Source organism: Equus caballus, chromosome 15 (genome assembly GCF_041296265.1).
Source record: "Equus caballus isolate H_3958 breed thoroughbred chromosome 15, TB-T2T, whole genome shotgun sequence".
Classification (NCBI taxonomy): Eukaryota; Metazoa; Chordata; class Mammalia; order Perissodactyla; family Equidae; genus Equus; species Equus caballus.
In genome coordinates, this window is record NC_091698.1 from 53,598,368 (window position 1) to 53,625,135 (window position 26,768).

The 26,768-nt window shown below is 38.6% G+C and overlaps 1 long non-coding RNA gene across 1 annotated transcript in view; it reads left to right on the top strand.

Moving 5' to 3' along the window:
- LOC138917683 (uncharacterized) overlaps window positions 1–26,768 on the top strand; it is a 55,855-nt gene that overhangs the window by 2,240 nt on the left and 26,847 nt on the right. The window contains exon 2 of the long non-coding RNA XR_011426039.1: window positions 9,749–9,948. This is a non-coding gene — a long non-coding RNA (uncharacterized lncRNA). The remainder of the gene's footprint in view (window positions 1–9,748; window positions 9,949–26,768) is intronic.

The following is a 26,768-nucleotide window of genomic DNA, read 5'->3' on the forward strand; positions in this document are numbered from 1 at the left end:
GCCCTCTCAGCAGGAATTCTCAAAGAACAATACATCATTTACATTCAGAGGTCTCAGGAATGTTGTTTATATTCAAGAGTTCAGCTTTTATTTTTTCAGAAATCGCCTCAACTTAGGGGTCAGTGGAAAGAGACACATTGGAACTGTAATATTGTTTTCTGTGTAGGAAAAAATAAATGAGAGAAGGTAAGTGGAAATTTGGCATAGCATGGAGTAAGCATGGGGTAAGCCATGGCAGCTATTTCATTTTGCTTAAAATCCTACTTGCTACATAATTAGCTAGAGAATGTTCCTTGAGAATGGACTAACAAGAAATTGAGGATAGCATATCTCAACTCCATTAAGCATTTTTTAACTAGTTTTTTGCTTTGTTTTGTTTTTTTGGTGAGGAATATTGGCCCTGAGCTAACATCTATTGCCAATCTTCCTCTTTGCTTGAGGAAGATTGTCTCTGAGCTAACATCTGTGCCAATCTTCCTCTGTTTTCTATGTGGGTCACTGCCACAGCATGGCTTGACAAATGGGGTAGGTCCGTGCCTGGGATCCAAACCCACAAGCCCAGGCCGCCAAAGTGGAGCATGCCGAACTTAACCACTATGCCACCAGGCCGGCCCCCTTTTTTTAAAGTAATAGTCCAAACTGTATAAAACATTCAAAATGCAAAAAAAAAAAAAGAAAAAGTAAATTACCCTTCCATTGCACAGGCAACCACTATTAATAGTTTCTTGGATATCCAGATATTTTCTGCACATATACAAGTAGAGAGAGATGATTTTTATGTGAATATTAGTATAATATAGATAATGCTTCAAACCTTGTTCTTTTCATTTAGAAATATATCTTGAAGTTCATTTTATATCAGTCATTTCTTGACAGGAAATGTCAAGGAATTCATCATATAAATCTATCTTTTAAGGTTGATTTCTAATTGAATTACGTTGTGTTCTATGCATTATCAATTTTTTGTATTTGATCCTCTTGTAACCAAGTATGGTAAACTTTTATAAAATATTCCATTGCAAATATGCTCAGAAAGAATGTATACTCTCTACCTGTTGGGAATAGTGTCTCTCTCTCTACACATACACACGCTCAAACGTACCGCATCTGTCAAATCAAGCTTGGTAATTGTATTGTACAAATCATCTGTATCTGACTAATTTTTGTTTACTTGGTCTATCAGTTTCTGATGAAATTACGCTAAAATTTCCCACTATTACTGTTGTGCTGATTATTCTCCATTTGCCTTACCAGATCCATTCTTAGCCCCTCTCTGCCCTACTCTTTTGCCCTCTGCCTTCCAGTTAGGTTTGGCCCATCTCCTTGCCCTACCAGGGATCTGGCTGCCATTCTGTAGGCCTTGAGCTCATTCTGGGCAGCCGCTCCTCCACAGCTCCAGTCTGTCATCCAGGAATACCGTTCCCTCCGTTTTTCCCTTCAGGCCTAGGGGAGCAATGACTTCCCACTGAAGCCCACTGCTTCACCAACTCCTCTTGTTCCCTCAACCCTGTATTCACCTCTGTAAATAGTCCATTCGTTCTCTTCATTTAAAACCTCCTGAGCATGGCATCCATTTCCTGTGAAGAAATGACTGAATTTTCCCTTCTTCTTATAATTCAGTCAGTTTTTGTTTAATAAATTTCAAGGCTAAATCGTCAAGTACGCATAAGCTTGTGTTTAACGTATCTCCTTGGCGGACTGTTCCTTTTGTTTATTAATGGGGTTTTTTAAGTGTTATTTTGTCTGATAGTAACTGATAAGCCAGTATTCTTTTAGTTTGTATTTGCCTGGGATAGTTTTTTCTTTCCATCTCTTATTTTTCAACCTTTCTATGTTGTTTTATTTTGAAGTGTCTGTCTTTAAGAAAGTTTTATAATTTGATTTTTTAATTCAATCTGATAAAATAACAGGTGAATTTTAACTATTCACATTTATTGTGATTACTGATATATTAGAACCGGTTTCTGCCATCTTACTTTGAGTTTTCTGTTTAACTCCTCTTCCAGTTTGGTCATTTATTCTTTAAATTATAATATGCTTAACTATCATTTTGTCTAAAGTATGAAATTATTTAATATCTCTATCCTCTTCCCTGCCAAGAAATGGACCTTAGCACATTTTAACTCCCCGTTGAACACCTATCCCCATCTTCCTTATCATTATAGAGAATTTTAATCCCAACTTTTTTGGCATAAAAATAGATTTTTTCTTTATAGTCAATAGTTAAAAGGCATTCATCAACATGTTTTGTCAGTTCTGTGGTGGCAGCTCAGTGTGCTAGTCCTGCAGTGATATCAGGATATCACAAATCCGGTCCCTGAACAAGTGGTGTTTGGCCAGGTCCTTGCTGCAAGACCATATCTATTTCCTATTGACTTCTTAGGTAGGCAGCCTCATATAAGCTGTAACCATAGTCAGCAACCAGGGTGGCAACTTCATGGGTGGGAGAGCCTCATTCCTACTGTGGCATCCTGCCCTGGTCCCTGCCTTCAACCTTGAACAGCTCTGTTCACTTTGGACCTGGAGTGACCACTTTGTGTTTCTAGTCCATTTCTGGAATATGGGAATGTTTACCATATTTTGAAGTACCGCTATATATTCAAAGTGCTCTTTCTTATATTTTAAGTGTCATTGCCATGAATTGTTCAAGTGTGCCTCAAAGTTTAAATTGGTGATGGTTTTTTGACTGGAAGTTGAAGACCAAAGTTTGTATCGAACTCTTACAACGCACTTTGCCCTAAGTGGCAGAGAACACCTACAAAAATGTGTCTCTCTCTTCAAGAAGCATATATTTCCTAAGGGATATAAGACTTATATACATACATGAAACAATTTAAAAAATTCAAAACTGAATAATATTCAAGTGTCAAAATATGTGATGTTTTCTGCAGGTGTAAAAAGAAAGACGAGCTCCATGGCAGTTGGAGTGCCTGGGGATGACTGTTTTGTTGTTCTCCGTTTATTTGGAGGGGAAGGAGCGCAGGAGGAGGATGATTATACATGTGTTGAATAACACGCAGGCCAGTGCATACATCTGTACACATGAAAGAACATTTTATTAATTATTATATGTTGTAACTGATCCTCTTCAGGGAACTCAAGAGAAGACCTAAATATGCACCTTGAAAAAACACGATTCATTTACTTTCAACTTCCTCTAATATATTCAATTAATTGCTAGACGCTTCTCACCTGCTGGGAATGTCATGAGTAGGAGCTGCCCATACTGTTAATATAATCTAGTCATTTCAAAAACCAAAAGACAAAGTGATTATTTCAGTTACGAACAGGTGATTCAGACTGATCTTTTTTCAGGTGTTCAGCATACAGTTCTAATGAGGTTAGAGCAAAATTAATCATATTTGGTTCCATCAAACTGTATAACAGGCTCTTTGGAAAAGGTTTCAGAAGTCCTTCCAGTCCTTGGGGTGGAGGTGAAATTCCCACCCCTGGCCCCTTCCCTGGCCTAATCTGCATCCTGACAGTTGTTGACTCCGATAGAGTGACCATCCCTTCAGCGTGGGGGCAGTAGTCTGAGTGAGTTGACCTGATCGGAGAGATTGTAGATTCAGGTATGGGGATGGGGTTACTCCTGGGTCATGTGGAATCTGGACCTCAGCCAGCTGGAAGTTATCACACTTTTCCCTGAACTCAATTTATCACTATCCTGAGGGTGGCATTTTTAAATATGAATACCCTGAATCATAACTTTTGTCCCCTCTAGCCTATAAATTCCCTGAGGGAAGAAGCCGTGCCTGACTCATTTTTGAATTCCTCAAATACTTTAGCAGAATACTAAAGTGGCACAAAGAAGCCGTTTAATAGATGTATGGTTGTTTGTGTAAGGGCCAGAGAAGTAGGTGTACGTGAACTGACCCTGTCAAACGTGCACTACATTACGCCTTTCTCTTTAGCCTAGTCCCTTTCTATGCCTGTCACATACTTCTTTTCTGCTTCTCATTGTAATAACATTATTATAAGTGGCGCAGAGACGTTAACTAACCCACTTGAGGACACATAGCTAATAAGACACAGAGCCAGGCTTTGAACCCAAGCAGTTTGACCCCAGATTTCATGCTCTTAACCACCATACCATTCTTGGTATAGTATCAGACACATGGGAGTTCAATAAACACCCATCTTCTTGCTGTTAATCTTCAGCCCCATTCTTTTGTGAGACGAACTCTGACTCCAGATTCATAGCTAAATTACTCTAGAGTAAGGCTTATTCCTATTCTTCTTTCTGGCGGACTACCCAGCAGTCCTTTAGAGAGTTTGGGCGTGTTCCGTCTCCGATGGAGAAATAGTCAGTGATAGGTACAGTCACAAAACCAATTAGCTAAAATTAGAATGAGCACCTAAAGGTATCCTCATCAGAAAATGTGAAGAATAACTGTTTTAATTCTATTACTGTCAGTTGCTTTTGAGGAAAAGGGGAAGTGACATTATTTTCCTAGGTGAGACTTTTTAATCTGGATATATTTTTTAATCTTATTAAAACACCAGACCATGTTCCTGACTTCACCTCAAACCCCAATACTTTAAGCAGAGAGAGTTACTAGTGCTAACAAAAAAGAGAAGAGGCGGCAATAATCTCAAATGACCAATTACCCAGGTATAACTTCTTATGACTTTGGAAGGCCATCAGAGACTCCACGCACTTGTTGCCAGCAGTCTTGGTCGGACTAATGACAGTCTGCGGCTTCTTTGGGTAGTAGAAAGGAACAGCCTATACACAATCCACTCAATAACTGAGGGTTGTAAATGCAGTCCTATTATAGCATCATAAATGCTTAATTCTAGTAACACTAATACTTTTAATCTGTGATTCTTCAATAAAGCATGTTTGGTTATGTACTAGATATTTTTATTTTCTTTAAATGGGGCTTTGAGTGTCCATGAATTCATCCAATAAAGATTAATTGAGTGCCCACTATGTGCCAGACACTGTTCTTAGTGCTCAAGACAGATCAACGAACAAAACAAAGATTCCAGCCTGCAGGGACTTTCTATTCTAGCTTTAGAGGAACCATGCAGAGGTTTGGCATTGGACCTCATGTTGTAAATTTATCAGTTGAAGCCGAGTGTTTGATATATAAGAGTAACTCAGGAATTTTTAGCACAGTTCCAAATTACCAGGCACTTTCCATTCTCAAGAGTTCTATCAAGTAACACATGCAACAGTAAAAAGTATATGCAAGAGTCCCAGTATAGAATGGCCACGTCTTAGGACAATTTACACCCAGTCTTAGGAGATGCTGTCATCACCTCAGAGATCATTAAGAAACCAAGTTAGTCAGAACTGTGGCTCTAAATCCTTTTACTACTAAGGATTCTTTTGATTTTGCACCCCATGTTTTGAAAAATTTAATGCTTTAAACAAATCCCACTTATTAAGTAATAACAGATGTTTTCCCCTGTATATGCCATTTCTGCTGCTTCTAGCGGTATCAGAGAAACCCCAGCAACCAGGAGTTCAAGAGAGATACAGACCTAAAGGAAAGATTGGGCACAGGCATGTTCCTCGTCTGTACCCTCATATTGATGCTCCATCTGCCCCTCCAGGACCCCTTGCTATAGGCTATTGAAGTGTGTGTGTGTGTGCATGTGCCTGCAGAGATAGATGCTGGTGTTAGAAGTCATGTAGGGCTTTTAAGACACCCCTTCCTGAGAACCACAGTATAATTGGTATATTAGTTTCTTAGGGCTTCTGTAGCAAATGACCACAAACTTGGTGGCTTAAAACAACAGAAATTTATTTTCTCAGAGTTCTGGAGGCCAGAAATCTGAACTCCAGGTGTACAGGCCTGTGCTCCCTCTAAAGGCTATGGGGGAGAATCCTCCTTGCCTCTTCTAGCTTCTGGTGGCTCCAGGCGTTCTTTGGCTTGTGGCTGCATAACTCCAACCTCTGCCTGTCTTCACATGGCCTTTTCCTCCTCGTCATCTGTGTTTTCTCTTCTACTATCTCTTATAAGGATACTTATCATTCAATTTATGGCCCACCCAGCTAATTCAGGATGATCCCATCTCAATATCCTTAACTTAGTTACATCTGCAAAGACCCTTTTCCCAAATAAGATCACACTCACAGTTCCAGGGGTTACTATGTGAACATAGCTTTTAGGGGGCTGCCATTAAACCCATTACAATTTAATAGGCCAAAAGAAAAGCTATCAAAGCTAGAAATCAAAGTATTAGGTGAAGTTTTAAAAATTCTCCCACCTTCTTCAATACCCCATACTTTGCTCTTGTCTGAGATATCTGGCTACGGCCTCAGCTCTCAACTGAACGTTGCCACTGGACTTAAGCTCTGCTCTTGGCCCTGAGATCTGGTTCCTCATCTTGGTTTTCCTTTTGGCTTAATCCCTGAAATAGCTCTTGGTATCCTCTTACATGAATGACTTCTATTGACTCTGCAGCCCATCCACGTTGCCACCAGCCATGGTCAGCATGGCTTGCTCCCCTGTTGACCAGTCTTATTACTGATAGGACACACCCGTAGTGTTTCAGTCAGCCAAGACCTTGTTGTATAAGGGCATGACTCATGACCAACCAAAGGTCCTCCAATGGCCTGCATGGAGCTGGAAACCATTACCTTCCCAGAGCTGTGCTTATAAAAACTTATAATCCCAGAATTAATGTGGTGCTATACTTCCCCATGATGACAGAAAGCAGATATTTGCCAGAGCCTCCAAATTCCACGGCTTCCTTTTATCCTAAAGTTCTTTTTACCTGAAAGGACTAGTTCTGAGTGCTTGGGATTTATCTTATCCTATAAAAAACTGGATTTCAACATGTTTTGAGATAGAACCATCTTGTTTCTTTCTTTTCCAAATTCTGCATTTCATTTTTCTTGTTTTTCTTTTGCTCTCTTGGCCGTGATGTTCTTTTTTCTCCCTTTGGAATGAACCAATTACAATTTTCCATTTGAAAATAAATTTCATCATACTTTATTCCCTGTTTTCTAGGTCATTTGTTTTTCTAAATGTCTCAAGATCTATCTGAGAATTTTGTAGCAGATCCAAAGTATGGTGCACTATAATTCTCCTTGAAGGTGAAAAGTGTAAGAGCAAGTCTAGACTTTGGGCTGTGGCTCTTATGCTAGAATCCTAAAAACTGAGTCTATGATGTGATTTTGAGTGATCTACTTGTTGACCTTTTCACCCACTGAAGAGGTATCCAGAGACTTCATATGTTAATCACTGCCATAACCTCTGTGCCCTAAAGACACATAAAAGCAATAAATGCAAGTATCATGAAAATTACCTGTTATTCAAATATTTAAGTTTACAGTCTTGCTTTGCTTTGTTGCTTTATAAAGCAATAAGTCTTTATAAGACATCTCATAACTAAGGAAGTGTGGAGATGTCAATGTGACCAAAACATCAGATTATAACCAGAATGAAATTATAAGATATTTTTTGCAGAGTGCTTACATGAACATTGTCACAATACATTAATTATATTGACTGGGCTTCCAAATTTAGGCAGCCTGTCTAGTTCAGTACACTGAGCGCTCCATTAGCAATAAAGTACTCCTAAATTCTAACTTCAGTTCTACTACTGATTGGCTGTGTGTAGTAAGTAAACCATTTGTTGTTTCATTGCCTTTGGCCTTGTAAAATATAAAAGTAGAAAAAGAGTAAGACATGGCTAATTGAGTCCTTAATATTTAATTGGAGGAATTCTTGGCTCCAGGGCCAGTTTTTAGTTTCTAATAAAGTATTTATGGGGCAGTGTATCAATAGCTTCTCCTTCTTGCTCTCTGGCCTCCCCTTGGCCCCACACTGCATACCCCAACTTCTCCCAAAGAAGGGCTTTTTTGTGGCCCATGGAACAAGAGCGACTATCCTTGGAACCAAGTGGGTGAATAACTCAAATATATTCTGGGTTTTTTGTATATTTATTCAGACAGCTTTTATGCTTCTTTTCTAACATTTGGCTGCCCAATCGTATAGATAATTTCAGAGGACAATAAACAGCTTTCAAATAGTGATTAGAATGCCACAAAGATGACCAAGTTAAGAACTAAGATTTTCTTACCCAGAGAATGGGAAACTTACCTGGAGTGGGATAAGCTTATTGCAATCAGCTTCAACTGTTTCAAAGATTATTTTATAGAAGATAATGACTTTGTTCCTTATCCTCTCTAAGATTAGGACAATAAGAAAGTAATCATGGAGGAATTATGTTAGGTATAGGTAGAGAGGCCTATTAGGATACCAGAAGGGTAGTTGCTTTCTCTAAAGAAAAAAACGATCCTGATCCGTTACAGCTATCCCAGAATCAGAGAAATAAACCGTCGCTTCACAGCTCATCACATTGATCAGCTTCCTAGAGTTTAAATACCTCCTGAAGAAACTCTGTAGCCTCCCCTAGAATCTCATTTCAGTTTCTTTTCGTTCTTGCAGCAGGAACTTAATGCTGAGTAGAAGCCCCTCTGTGCATTCAGGCTTATTTCCTCTTTCTTCTGGGAGGGGAGCACAGATGATCACCACCCCATGTGACATCCCTCAAATACTAGATCCCTATATTATTGTCTTTCTTTCTTTTTTTCCCTAGTCCTCACTAGGTCTATTTCCCAAAGCCTTAATTATGTTGTTGCCCTCTGATTTTATGATGAATGGCAATCCTGATACCCCCTGACCCTGAGAAGAAGAGAATTCTTGGCTTTATCTTTGCACTAAGAATTTAAATGCAATGGAATGTATGAGAAGAATAGGTCATTTTTCTTTTGCAGATCACCAATTGCAAGAGTCTTTTCATAAAGACCAGTATATCAATTTTCTATTGGAAATACATTTTTGTACAGTATGAAAAAGTTTAATCTTGAGCTCTGTAGCTGCCAGAGAGATGAATGGCTCTTCTATTTTGAAATGGCTTCCAACAGATCTGAGGACCAGGTATCATTTCTCTCCTTGATGAACTGTCAGGCTTCTATTTATGAATCTGGTATGTTACAGGTGGCTACAGTAGCTTCTTATTGTCAGCTACTGGTGCAAACGGTTGTTTCTCTACCTACGGCTTATAGTCCTGTTACCTAGGGCTGAAGGATATTCTGAGTTACACAGTATTTAATGCAGAGAATGAATAAAGTGCTGTTTTACATTTATTTTAAAATTATTTTTATTAAGGTGAAATTCACATCACATAAAATTAGCCATTTTAAAATGAACAATTCTGTGGCATTTAGTACATTCACAGTATTGTACAACCACCATCTATATCAGGTTTCAAAATATTTTTATTGCCCCATAAAGAAGTCCCACACCTAACTACCTCCCAGTTCTGGCAAACATCAATCTGCTTTCTGTCTCTATGAATTTACCTATTCTGGATGTTTCATATAAGTGGATTTGGACAATCCATGACCTTTTCTATCTGGCTCCTTTCACTTAGCACAATGTTTTCAAGGTTCATCCACATTGTACCATGTATCAGTACTTCATTCCTTTTTTATGACTAAATAATATTCTGTTGTATGTGTATGCCACAGTTTGTTTATTCAGTCATCCTTTTGTGGTTTCCACCTTTTGGCTAGTGTGAATAGTGCTTCAAGGAACATTCATGTGAAGTATTTGTTTGAATACCTGTTTTTAGTCCTTTGGGGTATATACCTAGGAGTAGAACTGCTACATCATACGGTAATTCTATGTTTAACCGTTTAAGGAACTGCCAAACTGATTTCCTACATGTGCTTCTGAAAGGGAAAACCTACAGCATTAATGAAATGAACTTGTATTATCAGGAGGGGCACAGCCTTCTGAGCCTCTGAGGAGAGTTCTCTGAAGAATCAAAGGGCACATAGCCATTGGCAGCAAAGGTTTTTTGACTGACGGATCTCTGCTCCTGGACAGACAGAACCAAAATACACTCTGAACGACAACAGTAAGCACAATCTCCATAAAAAACCAAAGGAAGAAATCTTAAGTCAGCCCCAAACTCCAGGTAAGTTTTTGCCCTGAGGTTTCTTTGAGATGCTTCAATCAGTGCAGATCTATTGCCCTTTGGCCATGTTGCTACTATAATTAACCTCAAACCCAATTAAAAGAATTCCTTTAAACAAAGAAGCCAATTCTGATAAAGTCTTCTGAGAAAACCAGCCTAAGTTTGCCAGAAGTCAGGTTTGCGCCCCTTCCTTCCTGTCAGCGTAAGGATCCTCACTTTGAATGTTTGACAAACACTGGCAAATTAATTACCATTTAATTATCACATAGGAAGACATCTGCCTGTTTTCCCAAATACTGTTACTGTGTTGTGGACAAATTGGTATAAAGACTAATCTAATTTGCCTATTGTAGAAATAGAGTGGACTTTTAAAAGTCCATGCTTATGTTTAGTTTTCTGAATGTCTCCATAGCCGTTTCCTTTTGTGACCCTGATATTGAAGATATAGTGGGGCATTGAATGATATACAGCACACACCCATCCTGCGGTGCTAGTAAAGGGCAACATTAGGATGTCTGACCTCATGATGTAGGAAAAAATTCACCATCCCTGTAACACCACGCTTGATTAAGCTGTGCTGGTCATGGTGTGCAATGGAATTACAATCATAACAGAGTTAAGATGGAATAAATTAGAAAGAAAAACTCTACTCTTTCTTAGAGGTTTTGTTTAAGTCAGTATAGCTGAGATCATGCGCCCGAATAGCACACTCAGAAAATGAGCTCATCCATCACAGATCTTGCCATGGTGTAATTCAGAATTACAAAGTTATTATAGTCTGAGCAGCGTGATTGCCAGAGAATGAATCCTCAGAGAACCCTGGGTAGCCCGAGTCAGAGGAACTGCTCCTTGGCTGCTAATCCAGTGTGTCTATAATAGTTCAGCCCTGATCCCTGACATTATGCTGTTTGAGTCACATGCTTTTGGAGATTACTTCAAGTTTAAGCAGAAAGGTCAGAAGAGGACAGGGAGGCAGGGCAGCTTGGGGTTCCACAGATGCACTCTGTGATCAGGTGGCATAGGAACAAATTAGGGAGAACAGACTACGTGCGGTCTTCTTCCCTCACAGGAAAAAGACTTCTCCTGGAGGAGAACTCACAAATTCCTGAGAAGAGAGTAATGATTATGCCTGTGGGGAAACGAAATGTCCCTGAAGTGGAATTTTTGAACTCAATCATACATAATTGGTGGTAGGAGACGGGAGACAGCTTGACACTTCAGGCTTCAACCATTCAGGATTCGGTTCATAAAAGAATTTACATTAAAACCTTAAGTCCCAATCGCTCCTTATCCCATGTTATCATCTTGAGATACTAGGCTAGTTAGATTCCTAAAGTTTGCTTAACATTTTCCAAGAACAGGAGAAATTATTCTTTGTGTGAGGAGTTCATATTCATTTCTCAGTAAATTATCTTACTGAGCTGCTACAAAACTCTTAATACAGTCGTGTGCTGCATAATGATGTCTCGGTCAACAATGGACTCCATAAGCAACAGTGGTCCCATAAGATTAGTACCATATAGCCTAGGAGTGTCATAGGCTATACCATCTAGGTTTGTGTAAGTACACTCTATGATGTTTGCACAATGACGAAATTGGCTAACAATGCATTTCTCAGAATGTATCCTCATCGTCAAGCAGCGCATGACTGTATATTAAGCTACTCTTGATATTTTAAAAAAATCTTGCGAAATGCATCTGATCCAAGTTAATAATTCACAGCAATGTTTTTGGATGACGCCCGGGTACACTGCTTACATAAACTGAGTCCAAGCTCTACATATTAGAGATTGTCAGGTGATGTCCTTTCAGCTGGCACACAGGGCCCTTCCTTCTTGCCAGAGTAGAGAGCAAGTTCTTAGGAAACGTGCAAGGCTCATATGACTAGTGAGAAGTGATTTGGCCCCTAATGAGATTCTAAGTCCCATTAAACCAAAATAGGAATCAGGCATCACATCAACCTTGTGAAAGCTCCAAGAGCTATTCCTGTCTCCAGTACAGGGAAAATGAATTGTAGAACCTCAATGAAAACAAAAATCCATTCATGTTGCTATATCCACGTAATCCTGCATTCTGACCCCAGCAGAAGTACCAAGGGCATTTTGTGGAAGGGAAGCCTGGTTTCTCCAGTATCAATCCTCAAAAAGTCAGAGATGTAGTTCAGCCTCCATCAGTAAACTATCATCAATCCACTAGAGATAAGGTTTACCTGACTGTTTAGAAGCTATTTCTGTAACCAACATACTCCCAGCTTCCCAGTCTGTGACTACAATGGAAAGTATCCTTTCATTTTATTCCAAAATTATGACAGCATTCTCTCCTACCAGCCCATTTGCTGGAAATTCACCTCTTTCAAAGTGCTCTCAACTATATCTGAAACCTTATTTGTACTACTTTATATATAAGGCTCTAAAGTAGAGCTTTCCTATGCATCCCCTCTGGCCTTCTTGTTGCTTTGACCTTCAGGAAAGTTCTGCTGTCAGGGGATTAGTTCTCCACACTGATGCCCACTGTTGCCCCCACTTCAGCTTCAGGAAAGAGAAACTTTTTCCTTTGGTTCAAAGAGAACTTGCTGATAATGCTTTCAGCTTTTCGGTGTGGCTAGAATGCAGATGCAATGCATTTCCAGGCTAGGAGTTCATCACCCCAGGGCATTGCTTCCCTCTCTGAGCTGCTGTTGTCTCTGCTGCCATTCCTGACAAAAAACAGAAGCTTGATGTTGCTGCTACCCTAGGGATAGCTCACCACCAGCATGAACCTGCTCAAATCCTCTCCACACCTCAAAGTCCAGGGTCAAACGGATCTCTAATCCAGAGAGAGGCGGAAGCCCCTCCTTCCATACTTTCAATTTATTTCCTGCATGAGGATCAGCCACTTCCCAGGATGACTGATAATGGGAACATCCATTCTATAAAAGAAAAAGACTACATCCACCCAACCACTGAGCTGAACAAGTGCCCCTTATCTGCAATAATACAACCTCAAAATGGTATCATATTGGCCCATTTCCCCAAATCAAGGTTAGTCCCTCTTATCCATGGTGACGTTTTTACATTTGTATTTTCTACCCTTACTATTTATTAGGTACAGACAGGGATCTCTAGATGCACTGATATGTCAGTCAGGGTCCAGCATAGGAGAAAAACAAATTTTGTATGTACGAGAGCCCCATAAAAATATGAGACTCCCTAGAAGTCAGATAATTGGGGCCTATATACCACGCTGAGCTAAGGAGAAGTGTGTAGGGGTCTGGAGCTTCAAAGGGGAGGAAGACTATTCACAGGAAGATGAGAAGAGCAAATGTTTGGTAAACAAATGTTTGCCATGCCATGCATAAGTCTTTCTGATGTAAAAAGTTATCTCTAGTAATAGCTCTCTTTTCCTGGTACAGGCCCCCTATCTAAATTCTTTTAGACAATTAAGGGGGAGGATGAAAGCTCTTCCTGAGTCTGCTGGGCCCCAATTGTCTTCAGCTGGAAATAATCCACCTGCCAAAGTGGCACCTGCTGGAGTGGTGTATTCTGTTCCCTTTACAACAAAGCCTGAAAGGAGCAGGGATGAGGATAAGGATGGAGGAGAGAAAAGGCAGCTACTTTCCATTCTGTTTGAGGATGCATAGCTGTCAATTTTTGATATTAATATAAAAATGTAGGCTTAAATATGTAAGGGCAACCATTAGCAATATAAAGATGGGAATCAAAACTTAAAAACACTAGATAGAAAGGAGTAGGAGAACAGGAATAACAAAAACTCTACTATCTAGAAGACATCAGGAAAGGAAAAAATATGCAACAAGAAAACATAAGTTGGAAACATAAAATATGACAGACGTACCACATTCTTCCTCATTACACATCTGGAATTCATCTTTGACTCTTCTCTCACTCATCAAGTCTGTGTGGCTGACTCACTTGATGTTTCCTTGAAAATATCTCTTGCATCTGACCCTTCTCATTCTCACTTCCTTTTCTCCAGTTCCCTCAGACCTGCACTAATGTAGTAGCTCTACCACAACATATCCTACCTTGGCCTCACCCCAGCAACTAGAGCAATCTTCACAAAGAATAATATCACGCCCCTGCTCAAAAGCCTTCAGGGACTCCCCATTCCTTACCATTTATCCTTCTTATCGGATTTTGAAGACCTTCTATAATATCCCCCCAGCTAACTGTGTTTTATCAATTCTAAGTCACATTTAAAAAAAAAAAACATTTAAAACATCTCTGAAATCAGAGTGTATCTTACAATTGATCGCAATCATGATGTCTCAGATTTGATGAAATATGGTTCTTTTCTCAGTTCTTGGCCTGGCTACAGGACACTTCTATTCTAGAAAACAGGACGTCTCACTTTGCTGTGCTATGACTCATTCTTTGACAGCTCTAAACTTTTGTTTAGACAATTCCTTCTGTGTGGGTATCTCTCTCCCTCTGTCTCCCTTCCTATATGGGCCCATCTTTAGGCCCAGCTCAAAGAATCACTACCTCAGCTGGAAAAAACCTTCCCTTTGAATCCTCTCGGTTCTCTGTAACTCTAGCAACTCTTATCACATAGTTCTTTTAGTTTAGTTTACTTGTGCACATATTTGGTCTGTACACAGGACACCTAGAGTCCTGCGAACTGCTTGAGAAGACAACTAAAATTCTGGCATTCTGTGAAAGAACATAAGTTTGTTTTGTTAATGCAATCTAGGACATTATGAATAGTTTCTTTAAAATCTGAGGTACTACCGTTCCAGAACTCAGTAAGAGCCCTGCTTTGAACTGCCCTCTAGAGGTAGTACATCATCAGTGAGCCGGAGAGAGCCTAAGACCATGGAATCAGCAAGAGGTACTGGAGGACGCCCAGCTGGGATGGGGAGCTGCTAGGAGTGGCTGCTCTTTCAGCAGGACTCACTGGCCCTGCTCCTGGGAGGAGCCATTGGAAAGGTCAAGCTCTGAAAAACCATATTGCTTAGAGATTGCCAGCTCTCTCCACTATCCTCACATGAATCACAGTGATGTCTTGGGAGGGTAGGGCTGGGTGGAGACTCTTGGTTTTTCAATTTACACTTCCCTCAGGAAATACAGACTGGACTGGAAGTCCAAGAACTCTGGGTTACCTCCACAGGCACCTACAGGGAGACCCTGAACCCAGCCCTGTCAGAGGGTTTAGAATGTGTAATGAGGGCTCCATGTCCATGTCATCATCTGTGGCAAAGTCTTCTCTATCACCGCTAGTTTTGAACTCTCTCAAGTTATATGCATAAATCTTTGTTGCAATATGTCTCCAGGGCTTTCTCCTGGCAAACTTTTGTGGCCATGAGAAGATAAAAATCTGCTCAAATGCCCTCTTGCTATTGCCATGACATTCTGTGGCTAAATTTAAAATGACTTGTGAAATTTCCTGCTGAGTTCTGAGTTCTGAGTTCTGCTTCCTAAGGCTAATGCCATTTTCTGTAAGGGCCTCCCTGTTAACCAACTTTCCATGGGTGACCTCTCCAGCCTCTCTCTACCAACTGAAGGGGTAGATTTGAGAAGCTTGAGGTCCCTGCCAGCATCAACATTCTAAGATCTGCTCAGTGCTCTACATAGCTCACCTCCCATGCACTGGTTTTATGTATTAATGATTTTGAAGCTCACTTTACTCTGAGGCAAAATGGGCGTCATATTGTGACCCGGGCATATTCCTTAAAAGCTCTCCATGGGATGTGACTGCTCTCTGTGGCTTCACACTGGAAGACCTTGCAAAAAAAAAAAAAAAAAACCAAAAGAAGCCATTTTGTCTTAAGAATTTTTTCCTCAATAAAAAAAGTCTTGTGTTTATTACAGAAAATGTAAACAATATAGAAAATTATAGAGAAGGGAATAAGAATCACTTAAACTCTGACCTCTCATTGTTAATACTGTCACATGTATACTTACAATAATTTTTCTTTTCATGTATAGTCATATGATTTTTATTTTTATTATTCTTTTCGGTGAAGAAGATTGGCCCTGAGCTAACATCTGTGCCAGTCTTCCTCTATTTTGTTTATGGGAAACTGCCACAGCATGGCTTGATGAATGGTATGTAGGTCTGCGCCTGGGATCTGAACCTGTGAACCCCAGGCCACCGAAGTGGAGCACGTGAACTTAACCACTACACCAGCGGGCCGGCCCCTAGTCATATGATTTTTTAAATATTTGACATAGAATTGGAATCACATTTTTCAAACTTTTTTTTCTTTTCAGCTTGCTTTTCTCCCTTAATGATAAATGATTAACATTTTCCTCTGTCATTACCTAACAGTTAACAGTGTGGACTCTGGAGTTAGCCTATCTGAATTTGAATCCTGGCCGTTTCACTTATTAACTGTGTGACCCTTGGGCATGTCCTTTAACTGAAATAGATACTTCAGATTCTTCATCTGTGAAATGGCTGTAATAACGCTTCCAACTTTACAGAGTTCTTGTGAATATTTAAGTGAGTCAGCATTTACCAAGTACCTCGAACAGTACCTGGCAGGTGGGATGGGCTTTATAGGACTAGCTGCAGTTACTGGGACTACTACTGCATTTTGTTCTACAACATCATTTTAAAGACTAGGTAGGATTACGTTGTTTGGGATGTAGCACAATGTTTTTAATCAAGATCCCAATGTTGGATAGTTAGGGTGTTCTGCTTTTTTGGTATTATGAACAATACTGCAAGCAGATATCCTTCTTCTACTGCATTGGTGACAGGTCAGACGATGCTCTAGGTAGGGAAGGAATACAGTGATGGGAAATGGAAGTACAACGTTTTACCTTCTTGGTATTGAGCTTGGTTGGAGAGGCAGAGAGGACGTCAGTACCTCACTTTTGCCTGGAAGGCTGCTGCTCAGAAACTATTCAGACTTTATGGCACCACCCAGTCAAATATCTGATGGTCCTTCCTAGATTGAATCACCAGTAGTCTTATCCTCAGATTCCAATCAGAGAAGGATCTTTGGCCAACCATGTCGTAGACTTCTAGTTCTTCATGCAACAGCTGTCATAGGATGACTCAGCCTTGTGGGCTCAGCTCCAGGGAAGCCTTGGGGGATACTCAGTGAACTTAATTGGTCCCTGGAGCCCCCATCTTTTCCAGGCCGGTGTGTATAAAGGTCTTGTTAGATTCTCCTGTTCTCTCTTAGGGCTCAATTCCTGTGGCCCTCCTCCCCAACACTACTGGGGAGAAGGGGAAGGGGCCTTCTGGGTCCTGATCTTCTGTCCTTAGTTATGGGAACTGGTATGATGCATTCTAGCAGAATGGGAACAGTGTCCTCTCTACAGATTGAGAGAATTATAAACTTAGAGGTATTACATGGCTTCATGGAACAACCTTATGCAACAAAGCTATGCCAGCACAGATGAACACTGCCGATGGGTAGCCCTAGCTAGAGAGACAATGACTCATAAGATCACCTTCATGAAGCTGTGCATGGGGGAGTGTGTCAAATGCCTAGTTCTTACTATCTCTCTGTTAAATGTATCACCGATCAAACCATCTCTTGGTTCTCAGCCTCTCCCAGCCAAAAGTTCATAACCTACTATATCTGGAAGACTCACAACTTCTGGATTTCTGCCTTTATTATCTCCTAGGTCCCCTGGAAAGTACTGTCTCCTAGGTTCCCTGGAATTTTCTGCTCACCTGCTACCCCTGTGGGGTTCTGGATAAATACACTGCCTAGAGAATTCACTTAATACATGGAGGCAGGAGAGCTCTTCCATAACCTCAACCATCTCCAATAAGCCAGGCATTTAACCTGGTGCCAGGGGTCTGAGTTTCTGCCAAATAGGTGGACATCATCTTAGAATACAGGGGATGAGGCCACCAACACTAAATAGAAATAGTGATTAAATGGGCAAAACTCGTCTATACTATTAGAAGTCAGGATACTGGTTACCCCTAGCGAGGAAAAAGTGATATAAGGGAGGGTTACAGGGGCTGGTGACATTCTAGGTTTTGACCTCGGTGTTGGTTACCTGGGTATGTCTATTTTGTGAAATTGCAATAAACTGTACACTCCTGACAAGTGTACTTTTTTGTATGTGTGTTGTACTTCAATTAAGAAAGCTTTTTAAGAGGTGGATATTGATAAACTGAATTAAACACAGGAAGACCCATCTTTGTTAAGACTAGTGGCTCTTTTCTAGGGTAACAGATGTAGCAAACAAAAATAAAGGATGATCAGTTAAATTTGAATGTCAGATAAACAATACTCTTTTTTAGTATAAGTATGTTCCAGGTAATATTTGAGACATGTTTATACTAAAAAAAGTATTCCTTGCTTGTCTGAAATTCAAATATAACTGGTCATCCTGTATTGTATCTGGCAACCCAATCTTAAATATTCTAAATATGTCTCATCTTTAATTTAATGAGAAAGTGAAAAAAGGATGTATATTGAACGATATATATTAAGTGTATATAGTCTTGAAGGAAATATTAAAGTTTGTAAATATAGGAGACAGAGATGAGAATACAAATGCTATAGTTTTTCATTTTCTCCATTCCTCCTTCATTTCATACCTCTTTTCTGTGTTTTTTCATTTTTTGTTCCCACATTCATATCAATGAGAAGAGGAGAAATAAAATAAGCAAAAGAAATCAGATAGTGCCAAAATTGTTTTTGCTTTCATTTATTAAGTTTGAATCTGCAACTCTGTTGGTTGGTGTTTCTGAAAATTTCACTTCTGCTTTGTCTGTGTTCTTGTTTCTTATGTTTTACTGAACTGTTTGCTTTCCATTTCACTGTTTTTCAGGACTTTGTAACCTTTGCACAGATGGAAGTTGAACCCTTCTCAGGATAATCAGTGTTTTTCCTGCCTTTTCTTATCTTTAGGCTTCATATGCTAAACTTGATAAATCTGTTATTGATCTCACAAAAGTCATTTTTCCCTTTTCTCTCTCCAACAATAATTAATATGTACCTGGTACATTTCAGCTATGATTTTTACACAGTTGGTAGATTTGAATCAAGTTTTCAGAAGTCCATCTCTCTTCCTTTCTATACTTCCCATTCTTAAAGGTGAAGCAATTCCAGTACAAACTCTTTAGTACAACTAGGCTTTGTCAGTACATGGAATCAAGTCCCAAAGGTTTTGTGTTTAAAACCTTTTCAGTACATGGACATGGGCAGCAATAAAACGAAATTATTTCCTGCTTCCCCAAAGAGTTCCAAGTCATAATTTTGTAACTCCAGGAGTGTTACCCACTTTATTTAGAGTAAAATTCTCAAGTCAAAAATGATTTTAATATCCTTTCATTTAAACAATAAGTATGTCTCCTAAAATACTTGAGGATAGGATGAAGGAGAAAAGAAGGAAGTCGCATCCACATCAAAGAAAGATCATAAGGTGTCTCAACAACCCCCCTTTGGAATCTTTGCTCTAAAGGCTGGCCACCTAATCTTTGCAAAAGTTAGTGGGTTTTCTGCAATGTTGTCATATGTCACTAACATATACTTCTGATGGAATCTTTTCACTAAGGATTAATCCAGTCATTTCTAAGTGACTCTAGATGCTACTTTTCACTAATCATTTTTCACACAAGTGATTGAATTAACTGGTTATCTTGTTGTCATGGAGACTAAAACTTTTTTTTAATCAAATATATATATATACACACACACAGATGTTTTACCGTTACCAATTACCTTTGCTGAGAGAGAGAAAGAGAGAGAGAAGAGGGGGCCAGAATGACAAAGCCCTAATATGTGCAGAGGAGAATTAAAAAAATACACAAAGACAAATTGGTATGAAAGCATCATAAATGAGGCAAAAAAAGCATCAATTTTTATGAAACACTATTAGCATAGAAACATAAATCAAGTAGCTCTGGACTTTTCAGGACACTTCATAAGCATTACTGAAAGGTCCATTAGTCAATAAATGAGTTATACAGTTGCAGAATCTTTAACAACTCTAATGTATTTTCAACTCTAATCGTTCTCCTGCAAATGTAATAGTGATCTTTAGCAGCTAAATAAGCTCCCAGGACTGTGCTGACTTGTTACCAATTACTTACCAATTACTTGCCCTTGTAGTTTCTAACATTCGTATAACATTCATAGGTCTCCAAAGTTTATCCCAACTTACTTTTCCAACCTTGTCTCCCACAGTCCCCTCACCTGCCTTGGGTTATTTCTGATCAGATCTCTTTATTGGTTCCTAAGTAAGTATCTCTGTAACCCTGGGGCTGCCAGAATACCACCTTCCTGACTTCTCCCTGCCTGCCTAAATCCTTCCCCACAGTCCAGGCCCAGCTCAAAACCTACCACCTTCATTAAGTTATATCTGCCTACTCTAGTCCACAGCCATCTTTTCTTTTGCCTGGCTATATTATTAAATTACTGTCCGTACCACTAATGTGGCATTCTCTTCCGTACTAGCTTGAACCATCTTCTGCAGTGTTTTCTTAAAGTTATTTAACATTCATGGATATATGAACATACTTTTGTAAACTATAAAGCATCGTACCAATGTAAATATATTATTGTCTTCATTAACTAGTTTATAGCCCCCCTGAGATGGGGACTGCATACATTTTTGTATGACCTCTAGGAAAGCAGTGCATACTCCACAGCCCCTCAATAAATATTTTCTGATCAATGAACGCGTCGAAGACCACTGGAATTGGAGCTAAACCACCAGAGTTTACATTTACCACTTGTTAACCTGTGTGAATTTGAGCTAGTTATTTAATCTCTGTGCTTCTTTTCGTATCTTTAAAATGAGGATAATAATGGTATGTACCTCACGGAGTTGCTTTGAGAATTAGATGAATTCGTACATGTAAAGTGCCTAAAACAGCTTGCTTAGCACATAGCAAGTATTCGATAAATACTAGTTATTTGAATGAATGAATGACACAGAATGGATTGCAATTAAAATCCGGAGCAAAAGATTGTTATCTCTGGACTACGATTATAAAATAACACGTAATAAGTAAGAATGTTAAATGAAATTAGTATATCTCTTTAAGACATAGGTCTGATGTGTATATTTATTCCTGGAGAGATTTTTCAGAATGAAGTTTATATTCTGAATACAGACTTACTTTGTATTTTTTACATAAAAAATCATATAAGGCCTGCATAAAAGAGATTTTAGTATGCTTTTTTTTCTAGACATCACATTAGATCTGAATAAATAACATTGCTGAATATTCCTAAACTTGGTTTATGTTGTTTAGCAGATGGTACTTTAAAGCAGCAATTAATTCCAGATGATTTGCTCTTGATATCTGTGTTGAACTACTTTTGGACATATATGGGTGAATTATGAAGTAGAAACTGACAATAACAACTTCATGATGAGCATCTTGAAAAATATTTATTTCTAAAATTTTATCAAAACATTTAGCTTGCTTAGGTTAACTTAGCAAGTTAAATATTTTCTCTTATACAGTTCAAATTGTTGTGATTATAAAACAGTTCTCTGTCTATTGCTCACTCACTCCCCCATCTCTCTCTCTCACACACACACACACACACGCAGTGTAAAAAACATTTCCAGCACTAGTGGTTTACACATGTACCAACCTTAAATCATTCTTAGTGATTGTTATTGCTCCGTGGAGCCATCTGCTGGTCAGTGGTGTGGTTTTTTTATACATATATAGAAGTTTTTCTTTGAACGGATGAAGTCAGGCTCTAACAAGATCAGGTACTCCCCATTAGGTAAAGCTAGGAATTTGTGACCCAAACAAAACCTGAAGAAATTATCCTTCCAGGTATAATTGATGAGAGCAATTTGACAATAGAATAATGGGGAAAAAATCACATTTGGAAAATAAGTAGATCATATATTTTTGGAAATTGTTTCATTCGTTCAATAAGTTTTCATAAACTTCTTCCTGCTCATAGGATACAAATATATATATATATATATATATATATATATATATATACACACACACACACACACATATATACTTCATAGTATATCATCTTAAAAAATCTGTATAGATCACACCTTTCTACTTATTAAAATTCATAACAAAGTAAACTGAAACTTTATTCTTCTTTTATATGGCTCCTTTATCCTTATATAACGACCTTCTTTGTCTTTTGTTGCAGTCTTTGGTTTAAGGTCTGTTTTGTCTGATATAGGTGTAGCTACCCTTGCTCTCTTTTAGTTTCGTTTTGTGGAGATTATTTTTCCATATCTTCATTTTGAGCCTATATGGGTTCTTGAAGCTCAAGTGAGTCTCTTGTAAACAGCATATAGTTGGGTTTTTTTTTTTTCAATCCTTCCAGCCATTTTATGCCTTTTGATTGGAGCATCTAATCCATTTATGTTTAAACTGATTATTGATAGGTAAGGACTTATTATTGCTGTCTTGTTAATTGATTTCTGTTTCATAGTTCCTTTGTTTCTTTCTTTCTCTCTGCTGTCTTCCTTAATGAAATAATAATTTTGCTAGTGGTATACTTTGATTCACTCTCTTTATCTTGCATGTATCTACCATATGTTTTTATTCTGTGGTTACCTTGAGGCTTCCTTGAAATATCTTATACATGTAACAGTCTATTTTAAGCTGATAACAACTTAACTTTGATCACATTCAAAAACTCTACCCTTGGGGCAGGCCCGGTGGCACAGTGGTTTAGTTCCCACATTCCGCTTCAATGGCCCGGGGCTCGCCAGTTTGGATCCCAGGTGTGGACATGGCACCATTTGGCAAGCCATGCTGTGACAGGCGTCCCACATATAAAATAGAGGAACATGGGCACGAGTGTTGGCTCAGGGCCAGTCTTCCTCAGCAAAAAAGAGGAGGATTGGCAGCAGGTGTTAGCTCACGGTTAATCTTCCTCAAAAAAACAACAAAAAAGAGAAAAAAAAGAAAAGAAAACCTATACCCTTTTATGACTCCGCCAACACATTTTGCTTTTGATGTCACAATTTACATCTTTTTATGTTGTGTATCCATTAACAAATTATTGTAGCTATACCTATTGTCAATACTTTGTCCTTTAACCTTTATACTAGAGTTAAGAGGTTAACACACCAGTATATTCTAGTCTTAGAGCATTCTGAATCTGACTCTATAATTTACCAGTGTGTCGTCCATTTTCATGTTTTTATATTGTTAATTAGCATCCTTTTGTTTCAGCTTGAAGAACCTCTTTCAGTATTTCTTCTAAGGCAGGTCCAGTGGTGATAAACTCCCTAAGCTTTTTATTTAGGAAAGTCTTCATCTCACTTTCATTTCTAAAGGACAACTTTTGCTGGGTAAAGTATTCTTGGTTGGCAGTTTCTTTTCTTTCAGCACTTTGAATATAGCATCTTGTTCTCTCCTAGTTGGCAAGGTTTCTGCTGAGAGATCCATTGCAGCCTTATGGGGGTGCCCTTGTTTGAGAGAAATGTTTCTCCTCCTGCTGCTTTTAAAATTCTGTCTTGTTTTTGATTAAATTTCAGTTGCACATTATTGTTTGTCAGTTGTGTTGTAGGTGCACGCCTTCACACTTTGTGCCCACCCCCCATCCCCCCTTTCCTCTGATAGCCACTAATCTGTTCTCTTTGTCTACGTGTTTAACTTCCTCATATGAGTGGAGTCATACAGAGATTGTCTTTCTCTATCTGGCTTATTTCACTTAACATAATTCCCTCAAGGTCCATCCATGTTGTTGTGAATGGGATGATTTTATTCTATTTTATGGCTGTGTAGTATTCCAATGTGTGTGTGTGTATATATATATATACATAAGGTGTATATATATATATATATGTATGGTGTACATATATCACTGTAAGGTGATATATATATATATATATATATATACACCATATCTTCTTTATCCAGTCAACAGTTGATGGGCACTTAGGTTGCTTCCACATCTTGGCTATTGTAAATAATGCTGCAATGAACATTGGGGTGCATGGGACTTTTGGAATTGCTGACTTCTAGTTCTTTGGATAGATACCCAGTAGTGGGATGGCTGGGTCATTTGGTATTTCTATTTTTAATTTTTTGAGAAATCTCCATACTTTTTTCCATAGTGGCTGCACCAGTTTGCATTCCCACCAGTAGTGTGTGAGGGTTCCTTTTTCTCCACAACCTCTCCAACATTTGCTGCTTTTTGTTTTGGTTATTTTTGCCATTCTAATGGGTGTGAGGTGATATCTTAGTTTAGTTTTGATTTGCATTTCCCTCATGATCAGTAATGATGAGCAGCTTTTCATGTGTCTATTGGCCATCCATATATCTTCTTTGGAGAAATGTCTGTTCATGTCTCCTGCCCATTTTTTTATCAGGTTGTTTGATTTTTTGTTGTTGAGTTGTGTGAGTTCTTTATATATTATGGAGATAAACCCTTTGTCGGATATATGACTTGCAAATATTTTTTCCCAATTAGTGGGTTGTCTTTTTGTTTCAATCCTGTTTTCCCTTGCCTTGAAGAAGCTCTTTAGTTTGATGAAGTCCCATTTGTTTATTCTTTCTATTGTTTCCCTTCTCTGAGAAGACATGGTGTCCGAAAAGATCCTTTTAAGTTTGATGTCAAAGAGTGTACTGCCTATATTTTCTTCTAGAAGACTTATGGTTTCAGGTCTTACCTTTAGGTCTTTGATCCATTTTGAGTTTATTTTGGTGAATGGTGAAGAATAATGGTCAGTTTTCATTCTTTTACATGTGGCTGTCCAGTTTTCCCAGCACCATTTGTTGAAGAGACTTTCTTTTCTCCATTGTATGCCCTCAGCTCCTTTGTCGAAGATTAGCTGTCCATAGATGTGTGGTTTTGTTTCTAGGCTTTCAATTCTGTTCCATTGCTCTGTGCACCTGTTTTTATACCAGTACCATGCTGTTTTGATTACTGTAGCTTTGTAGTATGTTTTGAAGTCAGGCATTGTGATGCCTCCAGCTTTGTTCTATTTTCTCAGAATTGTTTTAGCAATTCAGGGTCTTTTGTTGCCCCATATAAATTTTAGGATGCTTTGTTCTAATTCTGTAAAGAATGTCATTGGGATTCTGATTGGGATTGCGTTGAATCTGTAGATTGCTTTAGGTAGAATGGACATTTTAACTATGTTTATTCTTCCAATCCACATGCATGGAATGTCTTTCCATCGCTTTATGTTGTCATCAATTTCTTTCAGGAAAGCCTTATAGTTTTTGTTGTATAGGTCTTTCACTTCCTTAGTTAAATTCACTCCAAGGTATTTTATTCTTTTTGTTGCAATTGTGAATGGTATTGTGTTCTTGAGTTCTTTTTCTGTTTGTTCATTATTAGAGTATAGAAATGCTACTAATTTATGTAAGTTGATTTTATACCCTGCAACTTTGCTGTAGTTGTTGATTATTTCTAAAAATTTTCCAATGGATTCTTTGGGGTTTTCTATATTTAAGATCGTGTTGTCTGCAAACAGCCAGAGTTTCACTTCTTCCCTCCCTATTTGGATTACTTTTATTCCTTTCTCTTGCCTAATTGCTCTGGCCAAAACCTCCAGTACTGTATTGAATAAGAGTGGTGATAGAGGGCATCCTTGTCTCACTCGTTCCTGTTCTCAGGGGGATGGCACTCAGTTTTTGCCCATTGAGTATGATGTCGGCTGTGGGTTTGTCATATATGGCCTTTATTATGTTGAGGTAATTTCATTCTATCCCCATTTTGTTCAGAGTTTTTATCATAAATGGCTGTTGGATCTTGTCAAATGCTTTCTCTGCATCTATTGAGATGATCATGTGGTTTTTATTCCTCAATTTGTGGATGTGGTGTATCACATTGATTGATTTGCGGATGTTGAACCAACCCTGTATCCCTGGTATGAATCCCACTTGATCATGATGTATGATCCTTTTGATGTATTGCTGAATTCGGGTTGCCAAAATTTTGTTGAGAATTTTTGCATCTATGTTCATCAGCGATATTGACCTGTAGTTCTCTTTTTTCGTGCTGTCCTTGTCAGGCTTTGGTATCAGCGTGATGTTGGCCTCGTAGAATGTGTTAGGAAGTGTTCCATCCTCCCTAATTTTTTGGAATAGCTTGAAAAGGATAGGTATTAAATCCTCTCTGGAAGTTTGGTAGAATTCCCCAGGAAAGCCATCTGGTCCTGGGGTTTTATTCTTTGGGCTGCTTTTGATGGCTGTTTCAATCTCCTTCCTGGTGATTGGTCTGTTCAGATTGTCTGTTTCTTCTTGACTTAGCTTTGGGAGATTGTAGGAGTCTAAGAATTTATCCATTTCCTCTAGGTTATCCATTTTGTTGACATACAGTTTTTCATAGTATTCTCTTATAATCCATTGTATTTCTGTGGAGTCTGTTGTTATTTCTCATCTTTCATTTCTGATTTTGTTTATTTGAACTTTCTCTTTTTTTCTTTGTAAGTCTGGCTAGGGGCTTGTGAATTTTATTTATCTTCTCAAAGAACCAGCTCTTTTTTTCATTGATCCTTTATACTGCCTTTTTTGTTTCAATAGCATTTATTTCTACTCTGATTTTTATTATTTCTCTCCTTCTGCTGACTTTGGGCTTTGTTTGTTTTTCTTTTTCTAATTCAGTTAGGTGTAGTTTGAGATTGCTTATTTGGGATTTTTCTTGTTTGTTAAGGTGTGCCTGTATTGCGATGAATTTCCCTCTTAATACAGCTTTTGCTGTATCCCATATGAGTTGGTATGGCATGTTATCGTTTTCATTTGTCTGATTTCTTTAATTTCTTCAATGATCCATTGCTTGTTCAATAGCATATTGTTTAGTCTCCACATCTTTGTCCCTTTCTCAGCTTTTTTCTTGTAATTAATTTCTAGCTTTATAGCATTATGATTGGAGAAGATGCTTGTTATTATTTCAATTTTTAAAATTTATAAGTCTTGTCTTGTTTCCCAACATATGGTCT